General features: G+C 36.2%; 2 long non-coding RNA genes across 3 annotated transcripts; both read left to right on the top strand.

Annotated features, from left to right (window-relative positions):
* The first annotated feature begins 4,471 nt into the window (after window positions 1-4,471).
* LOC104985569 lies at window positions 4,472-9,221 on the top strand. Its single transcript, XR_824927.1, has 3 exons — window positions 4,472-4,933; window positions 6,074-6,120; window positions 9,074-9,221. It is a non-coding gene; the product is annotated as an uncharacterized LOC104985569 (long non-coding RNA).
* An 80-nt stretch (window positions 9,222-9,301) lies between these two features.
* LOC104985568 lies at window positions 9,302-21,781 on the top strand. Of its 2 annotated transcripts, XR_824926.1 has the most exons (5): window positions 9,302-9,397; window positions 11,922-12,050; window positions 14,522-14,685; window positions 17,681-17,823; window positions 21,740-21,781. It is a non-coding gene; the product is annotated as an uncharacterized LOC104985568 (long non-coding RNA). The 2 variants fall into 2 exon arrangements; XR_824925.1 differs by lacking the exon at window positions 9,302-9,397 and having other exon boundaries at window positions 11,389-12,050.
* The last annotated feature ends 164 nt before the right edge of the window (window positions 21,782-21,945 follow it).

The raw sequence follows: 21,945 nt of genomic DNA, 5'->3' as shown, positions 1-21,945 counted from the left end.
TCCCACCAACAGTGTAAGAGGGTTCCCTTTTCTCCACATCCTCTCAATAAATAAATTACAAAAAAAAAAAAAAAAACGAAATCCCAGGGCTGATCTCCTTCAGAATGGACTGGTTGGATCTCCTTGCAGTCCAAGGGACTCTCAATAGTCTTCTCCAGCACCACAGTTCAAAAGCATCAATTCTTCAGCGCTCAGCCTTCTTCACAGTCCAACTCTCACATCCATACATGACCACTGGAAAAATCATAGCCTTGACTATATAGACTTTTGTTGGCAAAGTAATGTCTGTGCTTTTCAATATGCTATCTAGGTTGGTCGTAACTTTTCTTCCAAGGAGTAAGCGTCTTTCAATTTCATGGCTACAGTCACCATCTGCAGTGATTTTGGAGCCCAGAAAAATAAAGTCTGACACTGTTTCCACTGTTTCCCCATCTATTTCCCATGAAGTGATAAGGTAGCCATTAATAATGCTGGTGGTTACAATATCCTGTGATAAACAATAATGGAAGAGAATATAAAATAATGTGTATATTTATATAACCGAATCACTTTGCTTCACAGCCAAAATTAATACATTGCAAATTGACTACACTTCAATTTAAAAAAGGAAAAATATTATAATAAAAAACATAATGCTGCTGATGATAGTTACGTAGAACACAGGACCTGGAGAAGGAAGTGGCAGCCCACTCCAATATGCTTGCCTGGAGAATCCCACGGACAGAGGAGCCTGGTGGGCTGTAGTCCCTGGGGTCGCAAAGAGTCGAACACGACTGAGCATGAGCGCGAGCGCACAGGAAAATGCTCATGATAAAGTTGTACATAAAGTTGATACAAAGTATTACATGCATTTAAATAAATTTATTTATTTTTAATGCATAGAGGAAAAAAGTCCTGGGAAATTGTACAGTAATGCTAACAGAATTAGGCTCCTGTGATGAAGGACCCTGTCTCTCTTCTGTTTTCTAGTTTCTGTGTGTGGTTATGCGGTTATCAAGGAAAACAAAAAAAAAATAAGAATGAAATTAATCCTTAAACTTGTAGTAAAAATAAATCTTTGGGCTTCTTTAGGGATAAGTGTATACTTCAGTTCAGTTCAGTTCAGTCGCTCAGTCATGTCCGACTCTTTGTGACCCCATGAATCGCAGCACGCCAGGCCTCCCTGTCCATCACCAACTCCCGGAGTTCACTCAGACTCACGTCCATCGAGTCAGTGACGCCATCCAGCCATCTCATCCTCTGTCGTCCCCTTCTCCTCCTGCCCCCAATCCCTCCCAGCATCAGAGTCTTTTCCAATGAGTCAACTCTTCGCATGAGGTGGCCAAAGTATTGGAGTTTCAGCTTTAGCATCCGTCCTTCCAATGAACACCCAGGACTGATCTCCTTCAGAATGGACTTAGGGATACATATATAGAGGGATAAGATGTATCCCTATACATCTTTAGGAATGTGTATAAACAAAGTTTCCATATATCATGTTATTTAACTTGATCACTGTTTCACAGTATGAATAATATTCTTACCTTCATTTTGAGTGAGAAATAATAGCTTGGAGAGTTCATTATATTAAGTAATGTTCAGTAAGGAGTTAAGTACAGCATTGACTGAAATCCTCATCCTGGTCAATTCCCACCAGGGTATAACCTCTTAACCAATGTTCTTGTCCAACCTTAAAACTAGAACTGGGGAGTAGGTGATAAACTTGAGACCTTTCAGATTAACTGTGTAAAGGTAAAAGAAGTATCTTCTGGAGTTTGGTTTTGCATAAACAGAAGTTTCCTGTGTCTGAATTTTTCACTTGTAGTTGGGACATTAGGCAACATGAAATTGGACGCGGGGGGAGGATTGGAGGTCAGAGCAGGCGAAAGTTCTTGGCATGTTTCCTCTTGATTAGTTTTACCAGTCAGTGCTAAACCAGGATCCCATGCTTCTGTGGCCTAAGGGATCACCAGATTATGTTTCTTGGAGACAAGAGTATCTGGCCCTATTTGGTATTCCTGAACAACTTTCCGTCTTCCAAATAGAAGCGTTTTTGGAAACGTGCAGTCTGTCCACAAGGAACCAGGAGTAATATTTCCTGCTCAGTGAGTTGTAAAAGACAAAGTATTACTATAGCTGCAACCCTGATTTGAAAGAGTGGATCAAATGTGACTTTTCAAATGGAACTTTCAAGGAGTGGGTGGGCGGTATTTCCTTTCTCTTTCTTTAAAATGGTCTGACTCACCCCATCTAATCAGCTGAGGCAAAATCCTCTAAGAACAACTCTGAATGAGAATTACAGTAACAGCCTTGGTCTGACAGCAAAGAGGTTTTCCTGAGGCAATGTGTTTGGCCTGGAGATCAGCCCGAAACAGTTTTATACTAGAGCAGTTGAGTTTGTCTCAGAAAAATATTTGTTTGTGCTGACTGGAATTTGAATATGGAGTAGGAGGATCCGCCGGGTGTGAAGTGTGACAGTGTTTATTTGAATTAGATGGTAAAAAAGGGAGTCATATCAATTCCAGGAAAGAAGTTCTTTTCATTGGAAATGTCCACACTTTCAATCTCTGCGTGACTCTCCCACTCTCTTTTAGAATAGATTTGACACTTTGGTTTTGGTTTAGAAACAAAAACAAACAAGCAGACGAAGCTATTATAATCTCTCCCACTATCTTCCTGTGATACAGCACGGTAGCTGTGCAGTTACGGAAAGACATCAGCACAGTTTCCATGCTGGTTGAACAGTTTTGAATAGAGCCCAGAGGCACCCTGACATGTTTAAGAAAAGGGAAGAACTGAGTCAGTTTAGTTGAAGTAACACCCAGAACTGGTACCATCACACCATACGGTAGGACTGTGCAGCGTGTAAAAATAACCACCCTTTCTTACATGTGCCACACTCAACCTTCTCCTTGAATTGCTAGAATTTCACCCAGTGAAGGACTATTTGGCTTCTGTTTCCAAGTTCATGTTTTGTACTCCTCCTGCTCCAAAGAAGAGCAATTTGTAACAATTTAGCCACTAATAAATAAATGATCCTATTGTGATAAAACAAATAGCCTTGAATCATAGAATTTTTGTTGTATCCTTAATGAACATTGATTACCATCATGATTATAATGATGTGATCTGTTACAATAAATTTTTAAGTAAACACTGCTACACCTGCAAGCAGCCAGAGGAAGATGTGAAATCAATCCAGCAACCGACATTCTGTTTCTAACCTTTCACGTTCTCAACTGTCATTTGCTTTGAGAGGGATTTTAAATGAACATTCAACATTTCACAAAACTTGCTTTCTGTACTCAATAATTTATTTCTTGTTAGAACGGTTTTTCTGGCTAATTAAGATGAATTGTTTGTAATGAACAGAAACCTGGCATTCATATAGATTGGCTTGAAGTGTGAATTCTAAATGACTAAAAGAATAGGAACCTTGAAATTAGAAAATGTTTACTTACGCTGCAATTTGCTGGTCAAAGATTCAGATTCATGATTCAGATTACGACACATACTTGGGTCACGATTTCTAAAGTAATGACAATATTTCAAACAAAACTTTCTTCTAATTAAGAGTTTAAAAAAAACTTTTTGAAAAGATCAGAGATTCAATTTGTGTGCATCTTAAAGATCAGGATTTTTCTTGGAAATTTATTAGTTGACTTTCTTCAGAGATAAGTTTCTTTAACTTTATACTTTCAGATTTTCTTTATTTTCTCAATTATTTGTCTAGATGACATTTTAAAAGGGAAAGAATAACTGACTCAATTCGGTGACCTTGGTTAAATAACATTTCTATAGGATTGAACTAGATGCTCTTTTAAGGCCCTTTTCAGCTCTAAATTCCATAATCCCAGCTAGTTTTTCTTCATTCTCATGTACTTTAATTGCCCTCTGACGTGGTGGGTTCCCTTTGAGTTTCAGATAAAGAACAGGATGTGGTCCAAGGTAAAATGGAACATTTTACACACATACGTTGAAATGGACAATATGCTTATCAGGATGATCTTACTTATTGGTTCCCAACGTGTGTGAACGTGAAGATCCCTCTTTCACATCAAAATTTTGAGTTTTTCCTCATGATTAAATTACTGTACATTTTTTCCGTGTAAATATTGAGAAAATGTATAGCAATAAAAGCTACCATGATAAAAACAAAGAGCTGCAACTACATGTCTATAAGAATGGCTAAAATCTAGAACACGACAACATCGAATGTTGGTGAGGCTGTAGAGCAACAGGAACTCAAATCTGTTTGCTAGTGAGAATGCAAAATGATATAGCCACTTTGGAAGTAGTTACAAAATTAAAGTTTCTTGCAAAGCTAAACAGATTCTTACAATATGATCTAGTAGTTGTGCTCCTTGGTATACACCCAAGTTGAAAACATTTATCTACCCCAAAACCAGCCCATTCATGCTTATAGTAGCTTTATTCATAATTCCCCAAATCAAGATGTCCTTCAGTAAGTGAATGGATAAATAAACTGTGGTGTATCCAGACAGTGGAATATTATTCAGCAATAAAAAGAACTGTTAAGCCGTGAAATTTAGATGTGCATTACTAAGTGAAAGAAACCTACCTGAAAAGCCTGAAGAGGCTCCACACTGTATGATTCCAGCTATAGACTTTCTGGGAAATACAGCATAATGGAGACAGTAAAAACATCAGTGCTTGCCAGATATTCAAGGGGAGGTAGGGTTGAATAGATCGTGCCCAGAGAATTTTTAGGGCAGCGAAACTATTCTGTATGATACTACAAATGGTAGATACATGTCATTACACATTTATCCAAAATCAGAGAGTGCATAGCACCAAGATTGAATTCTAATGGAAATTATAGACTTTGGGTGATAACGAGGTATCAATCCATCTATTATAACTCTGGTACAGGATGTTCATAGAAGGGGAAGCTGTATATGTGGATGGAGAAGATACATGGGAATTCTCTGTGGTGAGTCTAAAATAACTAAAAAAAAGTCTATTAAAAATTAAAGCATTAAAAAATACACTTAGCATATGATCCAGCAGTCACATTCTTGGTCATTTATTCCAGAGACACCTATGTACATCATACACACGCAGACACACAGAGAGGCTACTCTGACCTTAGCAATCCATCTAAGTTATTTGGAGGCTATTAAGCAGAATAGTTGCTTTCCCTGGTGGCTCAGTGGTAAAGAATCTGCCTGCCAATGCCAGAGACACAGGTTTATCCCTGGATTGCAAAGATCCCCTGGAGAAGGAAATGGCAACCCACTCCAGGATTCTTGCCTGGGACATCCTGTGGACACAGGAGCCTGGTGGGCCACAGTCCATAGGGTTGCGAAAGAGTCGGACATGACTTAATAACTAAACAACAACAACAATTAGAATGGCAACTTGAGATTAGTTTGAAAACAATTCTTGGTATATCGTAGAATGGTGGACATCTTGAAGCGTTTTATGGACTGGCAGATTGGGAACCACTGCTTTATGATAAAGTGGCTTCACTTGAAATATTAACATCAAAGTCCCCAATCTTACACAAATTATATGCACTCAATATGAATGTAATTTTGAGATGCTGCACACAACTGCTATTTGCTTGTAGATATTTTCAGTCAGACTATTCAATGTGGGCGAATGACCACTGAAGCTCAGTGTAAATGTTAGCACAAAGCACATACAGAACATCTTTTTTGAACTCCCTGTTTTCAAACTAAGGGTGGAAGTCTGGATACAGACTTCCCAGGATACCAGTCACTATTCCCTGAACTCATGGGCTCTGCAACAGCAAAACACTGTGAGATGCTCTTTTTTAATGACCTAATATCCTGCTTGAAGTATTTTCTTGACCTATATGCTTCTTTGGGATTTATATCATTTGTTTGTGCCCAGACTTGTATCTGCTTAATCACTTGGTTAACTTTTAATATATTGCATGTTAGCATGCATTTATTGTTCTCATTGTCATATTTGTAATAAAGACAACTTGTGTTGAGTACCTGTTATGTGTGTCCCAGGAAGCTGTGTTGGTAGTTTATATGTTATTAATATATATTATTACCTCCTCACAATAACCGTGCCAAATAGATATGGTATCCTTTTACAGATTCAGAGATGGTGAGGTCAAGAAATCTGATGATGGTGACAGAGCTTGTAAGTAGCAGAACTGTGATTTGAACCCAAGGCTGCTCGATATTTAAATAATAGTGATGATGATGTGAAGATTAATTTCCATAGCTTTAAACAAGGACAGATTCTGTCACAATGCTTATCATAACACCTCATAAGAGTCTCAGCTCTACAGTAACCTGCCAGAACTGAATGAATCCTAGTTACACAATTTAACTACTGTGCGATCTTCAACAAGCTACTAATATCTCTCTGCTTGCATTACCATCTTAAAATGAAATAATAGTATACTTGTGCTATAAAATCACTGTGAGAATCAAATGCATTTCTATGTCTATGTCAATATGTTTTGAATAGTGACTGGCCCATGGTAAGCATGAATTCTTGATTAGCTATTATTATTATTAAAATATTAAAAAGGCATTTTAGATGACATTACTACAGCATTGATGTTGTAGAATGTTTATAGGTTTTCAGTGCCAATGACGACTGCTTTGAAATTTCGATTACTCAATATTCTCCATTCAATGTGGACCTCACTGGAATCGATGAGGTCCCCACCCCTCCCTGGTCTGATTGGATTCACCACTGAACACTTCCGTCAGGAGCCTTAGGTTGCTAAGCACCCTGATTGTAGAAATGGCACACATTTGGAACGTGCTTGAAATGAAGGCTGTGGAGCCAACAATTTGTATTTTTGAAAATCCTATGAAGCATAAGTTGCATAGGATCCTTTGATTGCAGAGACTGTGAGATGATTATTATCTGGGTATTTACAATATTGGTACCTGGGATAGCACAGTGTCAGTGTTGATAAGGACTCGGGGTACTATAAAGTAAGTTTAGAAATGTATTTGTGAGTCCTGTAAGAAAAATATCTTCAAACCTCAAGGTTGCTCTGTCAGGTTACATAGTTTGAAATTACATTAGTTGTAGAAACATCAGCTTCTCTGACATCAGATACATTTCTCCCTGAGAGGAAGATTGAAACAGCATTATGAGACAGTTAACCAAAATGAGAGGGTGTATTTTTGACACAACCTAATGTTCATTCACTAGGGCTCATATGATTATATTCAGCATTGCACATAAAAGTATACTCATTTATACACATAAAACATTTAACTTGCTTGTGGCAGAATCTGGTAGACAAATTCTTTCCTTCATTGATTTTTTAAGATCAAAATTTACATTTCTAGAACTATATTTTCAAATCATGAGTGTTTACCCTGGCTTTGTACTTCTCTTAATTTTAAAAGCATCTTTCTGTTTTTCTGATAGTAACATGGAAACTGCTGTTCAGTTGCCAAGTTGTGTCCAACTCTTTGACGCATCCGACTCATGAAAATACACAGTTCCAGTTGAACTCCAACTCTAGATTCAGAGATGACTTTTAACTGAGGCTAGATGGAGGAGCCTGGAAGGCTGCAGTCCACGGGGTCGCTGAGGGTCGGACATGACTGAGCGACTTGACTTTCACTTTTCATTTTCATGCATTGGAGAAGGAAATGGCAACCCACTCCAGTACTCTTGCCTGGAGAATCCCAGAACCCCAACAGACGGAGGAGTCTGTTGGGCTGCCGTCTATGGGGTCGCACAGAGTCGGACACGACTGAAGTGACTTAGCAGCAGCAGCAGATCTAATGTGCCTGCAGCAGATAGAAGCACATGAAGTATACTTTATTTCAGGTTATTAGTAACAATATGTCTGAAAGACTGTGGGATCTCAGAAGTTATGACTCAGAATACTGTTTTATAATTAACTTGTAATTTAGTATTTAACAAATAAAAGTTTACAGGGGCTTCCTTGACGGTCCAGTGGTTAGGAATCTTCCTTCTAATTCAGGGGACATAGGTTCGATCCCTGGTTGAAGAAGTAAGATCCCATATGCTGCAGACGAACTAAGCCTGTGTGCCGCAACTAGAGAAAAGCCTGTACACTGCATCAAAGACCCAGCACAGCCCCCCCCCCCCCCAAAAAAAAAAAAAAAAACAGTTTACAAGTAATTTGGAGAAAATAGTCCAGACAGGTAAACATTACAGGCCTTAATTACTTCATCTTGTATGTATGGGACTAAAGAAATAAGCCATGTGAGATATGTTTAATGATGGAAACAGTAAAAGGAGATAAAAAATTCTTAAGCTAGAAAATGCTCCATAACAATGAATCAGGTGAGGCCTGGAACAGATATAGACTGTTTCTCTGTTTGCTCCTGACTGCCTGAGGCAAAGCTTACATCAGAAAAGGAATGTGCATCTCATTAAAAACTGTAGCCTTGAATCTTCTGTAAATCTTTGATTTTTAACTCAAGAATGCAGTCCTCCTGTATCCTGACAGGGACAGAAAAAGGAAGCAAGATTTTTTCTCCTAGAGTTAATTAAGAGTCTGCTGTATCTTTAAAGTGTTCTTATTCTTACAAAGAAGGAAAATGATGGAAAGTGTTTAAAAATGTAATAGATGCTTCTTCAAAGAAATTAACATAATGCATTTGGGAATAGGATCACTGCAAAATGAAAATTTTAACTATGACATTTTAAATCCACATAGCCAGATAAGCATGCGTGGAGCATGTGAATTTAAATAAATATTCTGTTGGTACCTGCTGCCTTTGTGGAAACTTCTGAATATAGTAATTGAGTCATTTAGATAGAGTGTGAAGTATAATATTTCTATTCTTTTGGACTCCGAGTTGGTGGAATATGAAGTAGAAATTGTGATAAAGATGGGATAGAGTACAATTAGTAGATATATGGCATCAGTAATAAATGCATTTTGCAACAACAAAATACTACAAGACAATTACTGTTAAAATATTAGGTCAGGAAACTGTGGTTTGTTTCTCTGAAAGGAGTTGATGGGCTCAATCTGATTCTTAGTGCTTATTCTAAGGGTATCTGCTTCACCAAGGAAACACAACAAAGGGGCCTGGACAGAGCAACCAATTGGTTTATCTATTTTTTTCCTCACTCCCTCTAGATTATCTGTAAAGTCTTACCAATTAGGCCTGCAAAGGAAACAAATACAGGTGTGGTCCAACTGGAGGAGTAAGAAAACACGGATGGCATTTGAAAAGACCCTGATGCTGGGAAGGATTGAAGGCAGGAGGAGAAGGGGACGACAGAGGATGAGATGGCTGGATGGCATCACCGACTCCATGGACAAGAATTTGGGTGAAATCTGGGAGTTGGTGATGGACAGGGAGGCCTGGCGTCGCAAAGAGTCGGACACGACTGAGCGACTGAACTGAACTGAACTGATGGCATAGGAAAGCATGTTCCACATTTTGTCAGTGCTGTCTCTGTTAGTAATTATATTACAGTCCATTTGCAATACATGTATTTTTAAATTCAGAAGAGTGAATGAACTCTTTAATACCAGACTGCAAACTCTTCAGTACTGTTTGGCCCCTAGATAAATAGAGAACTTGAAAGTAAGGGTTTAGAAAATCTTATAGATATTTAACAGAATAATTTTATGGTTACTGATTCTAATAATAAAACAAGGGGTTGTGTTTTGTATGTCTTTTTTTTTTTTAATTTCATTTTTCTAATAGTTCAACTCACTTTATTTAACATAGTATCGATTCTGCAACAGGATTAAAAAAAACTAAACTCAATTCTTTACCATAAATTGTTGAGAAATCTAAGTTAGATTCCAATGAAATAGTTGCACATTGGATAAAGCAGGGGGTCAGCAAACTACAAACTGCAGGTCTGATCCATGGGGTCTAGGATTTTGGGGGATGCCCACAAACAAAATCTCTTTTTATATGTGGATGTTTACAGCTAATTTGATAATCAGAAATACTAACCTTAAATGCCAACTAAGCAAAATGTTATTATCCTCCCCCCAAAATTCCCTTCTTCTCATTGGTAGATTTATATTATTAAAAAATATATACTTGATTTTTATTAAATTTCTGAATTTCAGCAACACAAATTTGTGAAAATTTTCTCCCTTATTATATATGTACATAAACGATGCCTTGATTTTTTTTTTTTTTTTCCCTTGGCTGGCTCAGAATTCCTAAAATATTTAAAATCTGATCCTTTGAAGGAAGTGTCCACCACTGAGATAAAGATGTTTTTCAACTCATAAGAGTTCTTAACAATATAAAAATTGTATATTCTTCAAACTCATACATACATGTTTTACTTACAGACATAGTAATATAATTCAAATTCAGATTTTATTGTAAAAAATCCCAAGTTTTCTAAATTTAATGCATTTTTCATTAGGCATTGTGTTTTCATGTATTTATCTACACATTTGTATCATTATAATAATTCTTTTTTTAAAAAATAGTGGAGACTATCAAATTAAACTAGAAGATTCCCTTCAGTGTCTTTCTAAACACAATCCTAGTCACTAGAAAAAAACTGAAACTTTTCTCTTTTCAGTTCTGGTGGTGGTTACTGCCATATTCCTAAACTACATTCTTCTTTACATTTTATCAGTTTTAGATATTACTTCTTTTTTTTTAAGTGTATAAATGTATCTTTTATTATTCAGTAGACAGTTTTTTTTCAGTCTGGGATATTGTAAATCATATCTTCAAAAAGAGGGCTACAACAATGTTCCCTTCCATATAAAAGGGGGATTTCAGCTTATTTACCACTACCTCCTCTCACCCTCTCTCTTTTTAAGGGAAATTGTTATTTTAGTTTTTCTATTGATTTCATTAAATACTTTTAAATTGTTTAGTTTTTCTTTTCTTAGCAACTTTAGACATCTCTTGATGCCCCAACTTGTTAAAACATCTGTTTTTCCCTACGTATCTCATTCTTAATTCTTTTTCTCATCCTCTGTCAGCTGTACCCTGACATAGGCAAAACTGAAAATATTTGCATTCAGATCAGTGCATATATTAAATCTTTATTTAGCTAGTTTTAAGATCTGAAAATAGATATATGGCCTTTCCTTTCTCTCCATATCCCTGGTATAGTAATTGCTTCAAGGACAGGCTTAAAATTGGATTAGTCCACTAAGATGCAATTCCAGGACTTTACAGAAACATTTTTCCCAATAGTCACAGACCTCTCTTTCAAAATCTTCTATTAGATGTTTATAGAACCATATGGATCTAGCCTTTATTTCTCATGATTTTTGTCTCACATTGTCACTTTGCCTTTTTATTGTATATTCTGGGAAATTTCCTGTACTTTTTTTTCCCAGCTAATTAATAATGATCTTTTGCTCAGGCAATAATTACCTGAAAACCTTAGTCTTAATTTCTAAGAACCATTTCTTATTCTCTGAAGGCTCTTTTCTCTTTTCTCTTCTTATTTTATAGTTTGCTTATACATGTTCTCAAATTCCTTAAGGGATTAGAATTATTTAAAGTTATTTCCTTATTTTTTTAAAGAAAGTTTTTTATTGTGTTTATTATTTTTGTTTCCCCCTCAGGGTCAGTTTTCCTTCTTGTTTGTATTGCTGTTTATCTTGCATAATTCTCGTGTAACACAAGTGTCTGGTGTCCTTGGAGTCTGGACTGTGGTCATGTCTTTGTGGTGCCTTCCACCATCTTCTTGATTAATGGGTCAGTGTAGGTAGGATTTGCAGAGATGATGCAGAGGCTTTGTGAGACAAGGGAAGATTGCCTTGTCTCTCCACAAAGTGAGTCCTCTTTTAAAGTATCCACAGGTCAGAGGGCATTTCTGAGACAATGGGAGCAAAGAAATACTTCAGTCTAATGTCACATGGACAGTGGGCTTCATTTGGATGCTTTCCAGCAAGAAGATGATGTCGGAAAATAGGAAAGTGTAATAAACATCCTAATTGCCTAAACATAATGCCAACTCAGACAGATTGACTTTTTCCGTAGATTTATGACTTTGATCAGAGTGGCATGTGAGATGCAATGAAATAGCTGGAATCCACAGATGATCTCCATATACTGATAGCATTGGGACACTGACTACTCCAGATACCCTAACCCAAACCTAATAAGAAGGTCAGTATACTCAGACTTTAATACAACATGACCCTTCTCAATAAAAGAAAGATGGGCCACTCCAGACACAATGACATACTTTCCAGAAACCTTGAGTTTGCTACCCATACTGCCCTGGACATTGTTATTGGGGAAGATGTTGGATGGAGACCATTAGGAGCCTTCATATACCACCTTTTATTAATATTTCCTCTTCTCATGTATAAAATTTTTAGAAACATTTCTCCAAGATTCGGCTTGGCAGGGATTTCATGTGTTTATTTATGTCAGTATACATTTAAACATTTCAGTGATCATGACAAAACCATGCCAGTTTAGAAATGTTGGCAAGACAGACAGAAGGTCCATAATAGTTCCCCCAAATTATATACATTTATAGGGTGTGTTTAATCTTCTTAAATTAATTTGACAATTTCTACCTGTATGCAAGTTTTTTAATGTCTGTCATGATTTTGATGTTACCTCTTATTCTTCTCAGTCTGCAATCAAGGCTACTACAGTAAAATGTGCTAAAACCTGTTTTAGTTGTTGAGTAAACATTACTCACCAAATATTATACTGAAAGAACAAACTGGTTAATTGTATTACCAATAAAGTACATAAACAAGTAAATATATTAATGTTATATTTGTAACAACTAAGAAATAGTCTATAAAAATAATAACTATAAAAGTCTAATGACTGGCCTGATTAAGGTAGCTAAAATCACTTTCACAGGATCTATATAGAGATGATTAGTTTCTGTGATTAAAATATTATCAATCTCAATTCACACTGCTAAACACTTGTTAAAATCAATATTAAAAAGGAGCAATATAGTTAAATTAGTATGAACACTACCTACAGTGAAGTTAGAAAGAATGAGTTGAATAGACCATTGTGTTCACTTTTCTTTCTTGCTTTGTGTTTTAAAAATACAGGTTTTAGTTGAAGTCTTAAATACTTAACGGGTTAGATACTATGTGTAATCAAATGATACCTGGTTTGAAGCATGGATATATACAGAAATGTGTATTATGCTTCTCACTTAGTATGTAAAACCTGATACATTTATGATATTTAGATCCTGTGTTCTTCTACATCACTAGCAGCTGTCTCAGTTCCAAAATGTCTTCTATTTTACCATTTTTATGGTGCCTGACAATCTCTCTAATCACTTGAAGCAATTCTTGTGAATTCAGTTATTGTTATATGTTATTTACCACACTGATTAGACTAAACCACACACTGTGGTCTATTATTTGAAATTATACATGAATATTGCTTTATGAGATTGAATGACTTACTGTTGTGATATTGAAATTGTTATAATCTTAAGTTTTAAAAGAAAAGGAACATTCTAATGAGTCTTTTTCTTTTTTTCTTTTTGATGATTGTCAAATTATTAGGGGCCACATATTGACTCTAAATATATAGCCATCAGAAATTATACAAATGTTTTTATTTTAAACAATTTGGTTTTATTATAAAATTTATCTAGACAGCTAAACAAAAAAAATAAAATCAATGTAATTTTCTTCATGTATGGGATGCTAAGCTGAAGGAACATCCTCATTTTATAGTGTACACAATCAAATAAGATATAGATACATATATATGTTCATGATGTGATATCTTAAAATTCCACTGAAGTTGTATGATAATGTGACCGAAGGAATATTTTTCTCAGTGAACATTTAAAAACAACAAACATTTTAGAAACATTGAATAGGTTGGACATCTGTCTCCAAAGAAATAAAAATTATTAATAAGGAATTGTTGTTTAATTAAACCTTAATTTGGAATTAAGGAGATACCCAGTTATATTCTTATGTAATTTTACTTTCTAAATCAGTATTTTCACTAAATTTTCAATTGAAGTTGTGACAGCTTATACTCTTTATGAACAAAACAATATATATATCCTATTTATAAATATATATTTTATTTTAATTTATGTAAATTTACACATATATCACATATATCTGATATGTAATAAAATAATTATGATAGTAAAGAATTTGCCTGCAATGCAGGAGACCCAGGTTTGATCCCTGGGTCGGGAAGATCTCCTGGAGAAGGAAATGACAACCCACTCCAGTATTCTTGCCTGGAGAATCCCATGGACAGAGAAGCCTGGCAGGCTGCAGTCCACGGGGTCACAAAGAGCCAGACACTGCTGAACAGCTAACATACACACACACACACACACAAGCTTAAAGGCATTTTGCTACAATCTACCATTCTAGGTTTTATATATTTCTCAAATTATTTTTAAAAATTACATAAAAGTTTAAATAATGTATGTGTTTAACATACAGCAGAATTTTCATATTAATGAGAATGCCTCATAAAAGATAATCATATTAATATGTTTCGCAAATGAATAAAATTTTTCTTCTAGAATCCATTTTATATAATTCAAAAGACTTTCCTCATTAAATTTAATTATACTAAAGCATATATTTATCTGTTTTCTCTAAAATGTTTAGATACTGCTTTGAAGGAATCCTAAGATGCACAATTTTTCAAAATGCTGCAAGCTAGTAGATGACATGGAAGAATAAACACATGATCAGAAACTAAAGAAAGCTGACGTGGAAGAAAAGAAGAAAAAGATGAAAGCAATTGGATCAATTCACAGAAACCATATCAGGTAATTCGTATACTTTTGCTTGTTTGTCTAGTATGTGTAGATGTGTGTCTGCTGAGAGTGAGGGTTGAGTAAGAAGGAAGAGAAAGGACAGTGGAGAGGAAAACAAACTCAGATTCAAATATATCAGGCACTTCGATCATCAGTAGATAAGTCCATTTCCTCTCAGCTGAAGGTGGCGGCATGCTCTGAAAGATCTCAGTAACAAATTGTCCCTGTCATAAGTGAGCTCCAGTTTTCCTTATCACCGTAGCAAAAGGCAGGATGAATCTCATTGCCTATTGCAAGAGCAAATAACCTCCCCCTAGTAGATATGGACCAAATTGAATCGTTCTGGATCCCTTCACTTTTCATCTTGTTAACTGTATGCCAATTTGGATATTTTGGCCATGAGCAGTTTGTGGAAGCTGACTTCCACAAAGTCACCGCACTAGAATCATAACATAATTTGGGCATTTACAGATCATGGCGACATTTTCTGCAGACTTCTTGGAAAGAAGTCAGATTGTTTTTCAAAGAAGTATACTAGAAAAAGTAATCCTTCTTTCTACTGAATACAATTTTGTCTCTCTTGCTAGCAGCTAAACTCTATCTTCTAACTAAAAGTAGAGCTTTAGATTAAAGCCAAAGCCAGTTTTGGATTGAAATAATACTTAGAAGACAGGGAGGGAAGAGATGGAAGAAATCTGTCTATGGTAGCATCATTGTACAGTTGATCAAGTCTTCTGAGCTAGTGATTTCCCTTCATTGTTTAAGATAATCTGAGTTTAATTTACCAGTACATTAAGAGATTTGTGTATAATACACTGTCCTAGAAAATGACAGCTTCTATTCACTTTCTATCTGATAATATTTCTCAGTAGAAAATCCCCATTTTCTTATTTCCGTTATTACAAAATTACATAATTTGTCTATTCAAGTTCAAGTTTAGTTATTTTCTTACCTGATAATGTGATTTCAGTTCTTTCAACCAGATCCCATGTCTACTTTTAAATTTTAATTTTTCTGTTTGTTTTTTATATTTTTCTCACATAACTAGGCATTTCTTAGTGAACAATAGATTCTTCTCCCACTAGTTCATTATATATGGTCCTTCCATCTCATACCCTTATTTAGCATTGTTTCAGTGTAAAATAGAACCCCTGAGAGGTAATAAGATAACTTCCCACAGCTACGATTTATCTTAAAAGAATAAAAGACATAAGCCCCAGAGAGAGTCAGTTTACATGATGGTGGAGTTTAGTATTAGAAAATAAGAATTTGAAACCTTTGTTAAATGGAAAATAAAAGCAACAATTTTTAGCTATTGTTATCTAGATTAAAATAGTATCATATTTCGATTCTAATGAATTAAAATAAATTCATTTGCAAGTTGATTCTATTTTTCAGCTCCCTTGAAGTCTCTAAGTTTTTAGTTTCTCAGTATCTAAAATTTGAGTGTTTAATGCTAACATTAAATTCGGCAGTTTGTATATTTTCACTAGGCTTCCCTGCTGGCTCAGTTGGCGAAGAGTCCGCTGGCAATGCAGGAGACCTGGGTTGGATCCCTGGGTCAGGAAGATCCCCTGGAGAAGGAAATGGCAACCCACTCCAGTATTCTTGCCTGGAGAATTCCATGGACAGAGGAGCCTGGTGAGCTGCAGTCCATTGGGTCACAAAGGGTCGGACACGACTAAGTGATTTTCACTCACTCCACATTTTCATTAAAGTATTTCTTGGAAAGTTTTGATAAAAGAGTAGATTTGAAAATTTTGCCCACAGACAAAGATATTAATAATGACCAATTACAAGAAAACAAAGTTACTATCAATAGTTTTCCTAAAGCAATGATTATGGTTCATAGGGGTCCATGAAAGTTTTCTAGATTTTAATAACTGATTGTTATGTTAATGTTTTATGAGTTTATCCTTACATTTCTATTATAAGTATTTGATTTGTAATATTTAGGGAAAAAACAGGCTTCTTTATTAGATTTCATCAAAGGTAATTTTATTCCTTATCCAAAGTATCTCCATTCTTTACCTAATTCAGGTTCTTTTCTTTCCTTAGTGCAATCTGGGATAGGTAGGGAACAGTGATCTGCAGTTCCATCTATTCTAATAAATATGAGTGGGAAAAAGTTGAATATTCTTCTGTATAGTGGTGGCTAAAGCCTATCCAAGTAAATATAAAGCCAGAAGAAAATTAAGACTGAGGCTGTACCATTCATCTCTGATTCTCTGTCTATGTCTTTGTGTGGGTAGGTTTTGTGTAACTTAGGCCAGAATAAAGAACCATTTTATAAATGCATAAGAGACTTCCCAGGCGGCACTAGTGGTAAAGAACCTGCCTGTCGGTGCAGGTTAGATAAGAGACATGGGTTGGATCCCTGGGTTGGGAAGATCCCTTGGAGGAGGGCACCGCAACCCACTCTAGTATTCTTGCCTGGAGAATCCCATGGACAGAGGAGCCTGGTGGGCTACAGTTTATAGAGTTGCAAAGAGTTGTACATGACTGAATTGACTTAGTATGCAAGCAAGATGGCTTAAGGACCTCCCTGGTGGCTGAGTAGAGTATGCCTGCTAGGACAGGAGGCATAGGAGATTTGGAGTCAATCCCTGGGTCAGGAAGATCCCCTGGAGGAGGAAATGGCAACCCACTCCAGTATTCTTGCCTGGGAGCTCCCATGGACAGAGGAGCCTGTCTGGCTACTATCATTGGGGTCCCAAAGAGTCAGACATGACTTAGCAACTGAACACAGCACAGCAAGAAGGGCTTAAATACCTGAGGAAACAAAGAAAATGTTTGCTTTTTATGTATCTATATTTTATGACAACTTCTAATTACTAGAAGTCCCTTGGTACATGAGAATATATTAAAAGGTAGGATGTATTATCAAATTTTTGAAATATACTTTCTGTTTGACATTAGATGCTTGTGTGATAATAACAAAGAGCTGTATATTACAGATGAAAAAAGCCCAAATTCAATAGAAAATGTATGCCATGCGTTTTTCCAGTCATACAGATGGATTTTTGTCAAACTACTACAGTTTCTTACCTCTTGGCCTTAACTGATCTGATATACATATATTTATGGCTGATGTTCAAAATGGAGGAAGACTCTCAAAACAAGTTATCCAAAGGCTGAGGAATTACCTGGGTGAGTGGAAGTAAATGAAATCCCTCTTTTTTGAAGTAAATGGGCACCTTTTAGGATGCAGTCTGAGAGGAGTACATGCAAATGTAATGAGACATGTCTCAGCACAGAAATCTCTTCTGGAAAGGCATTGTTCTCATCCCATACAGGATAATAGGTCCCCTTTTGTGCTTCCTTTAATTTCTGTATTTTGTAATTTAAAAAGATTAGCCATTATAGACAAAATTTCATTTTAATCATAATAAGGTATATTATAAAATCTGGCACTACCTCTTGTGCTGGCAGATTAAAAAAAAGACAGTATTTCTTCCATCAAGTTAAAATACTTCTTAATTAAAATATGTTTATGATAGATGCCCTTTTCTGCCCATATGTAAGCACCTACTCCTGGCTGGTCTTATATTTATTTCTAGTGGTAAAACTTAATGCATACTTGTAAGGAATTCTTAATATTGTTGAGGCTTTGCAAAGAATGTATTAATGTTTGAAAAGAACAGAGGAGCTGACCTTGGGAGGGGTCTGAAAAATGCTTCACAAATCCAAATAGGAGTCCAAAACAGTGAGTGAAGGGTAGAGCTTGAGTGATGAGAAAATGAGGAAGAAAAGCAAGGTGAAAACAGGAAGGGTTTCTGAGAGCCTTTTAGCAGAAACAAGTTAAAACAAATCATTAGGCACCCAGTATGATTATAATATAATTAGATAAATATTCCTGGGTGGCTTATGGAACTGTCTTCTTATCTCAAAATCACACCATGCTCATAAATGTGCTCACATTTGTCTCTTGCTGATACCCATAGCAACAAATTTCCCATTAAGCAACCCTGAAAATATGGACATCCCAAGCAATATGAACTTCTCAAGGGCAAAAATGATGTCATTCATAATGGTATATTCAATCCTTACTGCAGTGTATGGCATATAGGGAACAAATATATTGATTGAAAATAGAAATGTAATTTCACTTTAATTTTAATATCCACAAGTTCTCTTGTCTGTTTTTCTGAATTTTAGCTAATTTATTCTGCATGGTTAATTTATCTTACTTTGAAACTATTTATTAAGGATAAGCATAATTTTAATTAGTTTTTCTGAAAATATAAATAAAATTTGCACAAAAATTACTAAACTCTATTCTTTCTCTTAACACTGAGTGTTGTAGCAGAAAGGCTTTGGCTTTGGGTTCCTATTTCTGGGTTTGAGTTCCTGATCCACCACTTATTATGTCACTTAAAGTTTCTGAGCCTTTAAATGAGTACAAAATACTTTATAATTATCAGGGTGTTAATAGTATCGTACTATTAGTTGTTAGAGGTAAATGAAATAATGGGTGAGATGATATTTAAACATCAACTCCTCTTTCTCTTCTCTTCTCTTCTGAATTTTGGGGGTATTGACAGATAGGCAAGAACTGGCCTCATAGTATGAATATTCAGGACAGGAATCAGCTTATATTTAGTTGGAATGTATCATGTCTCTACTTCTCTGAGGATGTGTGAGAAATATGTTCTGTCCTTGTCTCCATAGATCAAAAATTGTTGCTATATTTTTTCTTTTTAGAATTCAAATTCCTGTTGTTAAAAAACAAAACTCAGCTGAGTACATTTTAAAGATCTTATTAGTATTATTCAATAATTCATAATCAGGTAGCAGCCCCTGTAGCAAACAGAAAGGAGCTCCAAGGAACTGAACAAAATGAAAAGACTTATTAGGCAGCAGGGAGCAGGAACAAGGAAGTTACACCAGACAGAACAATCGGATGGGTTATGACAAGGCCACCTTCCTTGGGGGGACGGTAGGGTCTATCAGGCAAATTAGCTAATAGTGCCAATCGGTGATCCCGATTGACTGACGAAAGATTCTATTTCTGGAAAAACTGAAATGGTAATGAAAGCTCGGTTTAGTGAGCTGGGACCTATGAGTGACTCCCTTTGGAGCCTGTGTCTTGTTTTTAGACCTATTTATTTGCTGAGAGTATCTTTACGTAGTGGAAAGCAGTATCTGGGGGTTTTGGGTTTGTCTTCGGTTTTGTTTTTGTCTCTTGCCGCTCTGTGCAGCATGTGGGATCTGAACAACCCTGTTGTTCAGTCACCACGCCCTGTCCGACTCTTTGCAACCCCATGGACTGCAGCACGCCAGGCCTCCCTGTCCCTCACCATTTCCCAGAATTTGTCCAGGTTCAGGAATTGGTGATGCCATCTGACCATCTCATCCTCTGTCGTTCCCTTCTCCTTATGCCGTCAGTCTTTTCCAGCACCAGGGTCTTTTCCGAGTCGGCTCTTTGCATCAGCTGGCCAAAGTATTGGAGCCCCCTGACCAGGGATGAAACCCATGTTCCCTGTTGTGGAAGCATGTAGTCTTAACCACTGGACTGCCAGGGAAGTCTCAACAGCATTTTGGGCTTATATTCCTGAAGAAGTATATTTAAATAGTTTTCTAGAAGTAAAATCAAAAAGGTTTAAAACCTAAATGTCATTGTTTTTCCTTGTTATTATCTATTAATCCCTCAATGCCCAACTCACGTATATCGTTTTCCACCAAGAAGCCTGCACCACCCCAGTCAAAATTTTTGTTTCCTGAAGGCCTTGCGTTGCTGTTCAGTTTCCAGCCATATGTGGTGACATATTATTATTTAATTAATACATATATGTTAGAGGCCAACAATGAGTCAAGTTGGGAATATAGATAAATAACACAGAAGAGACAAAAGTGTAACTATTAACATTTATCTTAACTCTACTTTTACAATTTAAATGGCTTATCTTTAATATACATTTACAGAGGTCTGTGGAAAACTTTACAATTTCCCTATTACATTTTGCAATGAAACAAATCCCACAACTAAATTTCAAATGTTTTAAACATGAAAATTAGAATCTAACATTCTCATGATTAATTTTTTTTTTCTGAATCAGATTTATTTCAGTCTAACAATTGCTGTCCATTCTAAAGGAGATCAGTCCTGGAATTTCTTTGGAAGGAATGATGTTAAAGCTGAAACTCCAGTACTTTGGCCACCTCATGCAAAGAGTTGACTCATTGGAAAAGACTCTGATGCTGGGAGGGATTGGGGGCAGGAGGAGAAGGGGATGACAGAGGATGAGATGGCTGTATGGCATCACCGACTCGATGCACATGAGTTTGAGTGAACTCCGGGACATGGTGATGGACAGGGAGGCCTGGCATGCTGCGATTCATGGGGTCGCAAAGAGTCGGATACGACTGAGCAACTGAACTGAACTGAACAATTGCATAGAATTGAGACCAAAATTTCAAGAATAGTCTTACAACTTGATATTAACAAGGCTGAGACTAAAATGCTCAAAAATATGGCAGGTGATCATCAACCTCATATTGTTTTCAGATGCCATTAATTATTCTGTTAGTGATTCTCTCTATTCATATAGAGTGAGTTTTTTCAATTCAAATTTTAAACCATTATTATTTTGCATGTATTGTATTACAGCAGAATCTTTCCTTTGTTCTAACAGACTCCGGGAAACATTTAAAATTCTATAAATTACTTAGAAGTCAACCACTTCCCTATTGTAACCTGAATTTCAATATAATACAGTTTTAAAGGCAAATATAGTATATTAACATACACTGTATTGTTCATTCAAAAGTAGGTCGTCTTGGGTATAATCATTTAACTTATATTTGTGCTTTTTATCAACACAAAATACATCTCTTGCATGTTCATTCTCCCTAAACTGATAATGAACATAGGGAAACTGTCGCTAGATATTGATAATGAAGAATCCATTAATTCCTTGGTTATGCCTGCCTGGTGTGTTTAATTTAAAATCCTTAACTATGTAAATACTATACTATCTTCATTCAGCGTGTACTTTTTTAAAATCCATTTTTACACTATGCTGTCTTAACTCATTACACTCAAGGTCTGTTTCTCCTATAATAGCTGAAGAATCGTGGTGTTGAAGAAGACTCCTGAGAGTCCCTTGGACTGCAAGGAGATCCAACCAGTCCATTCTGAAGGAGATCAGCCCTGGGATTTCTTTGGAAGGAATGATGCTAAAGCTGAAACTCCAGTACTTTGGCCACCTCATGCGAAGAGTTGACTCATTAGAAAAGACTCTGATGCTGGGAGGGATTGGGGGCAGGAGG

This window comes from Bison bison, unplaced genomic scaffold (assembly GCF_000754665.1).
Source record: "Bison bison bison isolate TAMUID 2011002044 unplaced genomic scaffold, Bison_UMD1.0 scf7180017864050, whole genome shotgun sequence".
NCBI classification, from domain to species: domain Eukaryota; kingdom Metazoa; phylum Chordata; class Mammalia; order Artiodactyla; family Bovidae; genus Bison; species Bison bison.
The sequence above is the reverse complement of the archived record's forward strand: the minus strand, read 5'-3'. Positions and strand labels throughout refer to the sequence as shown.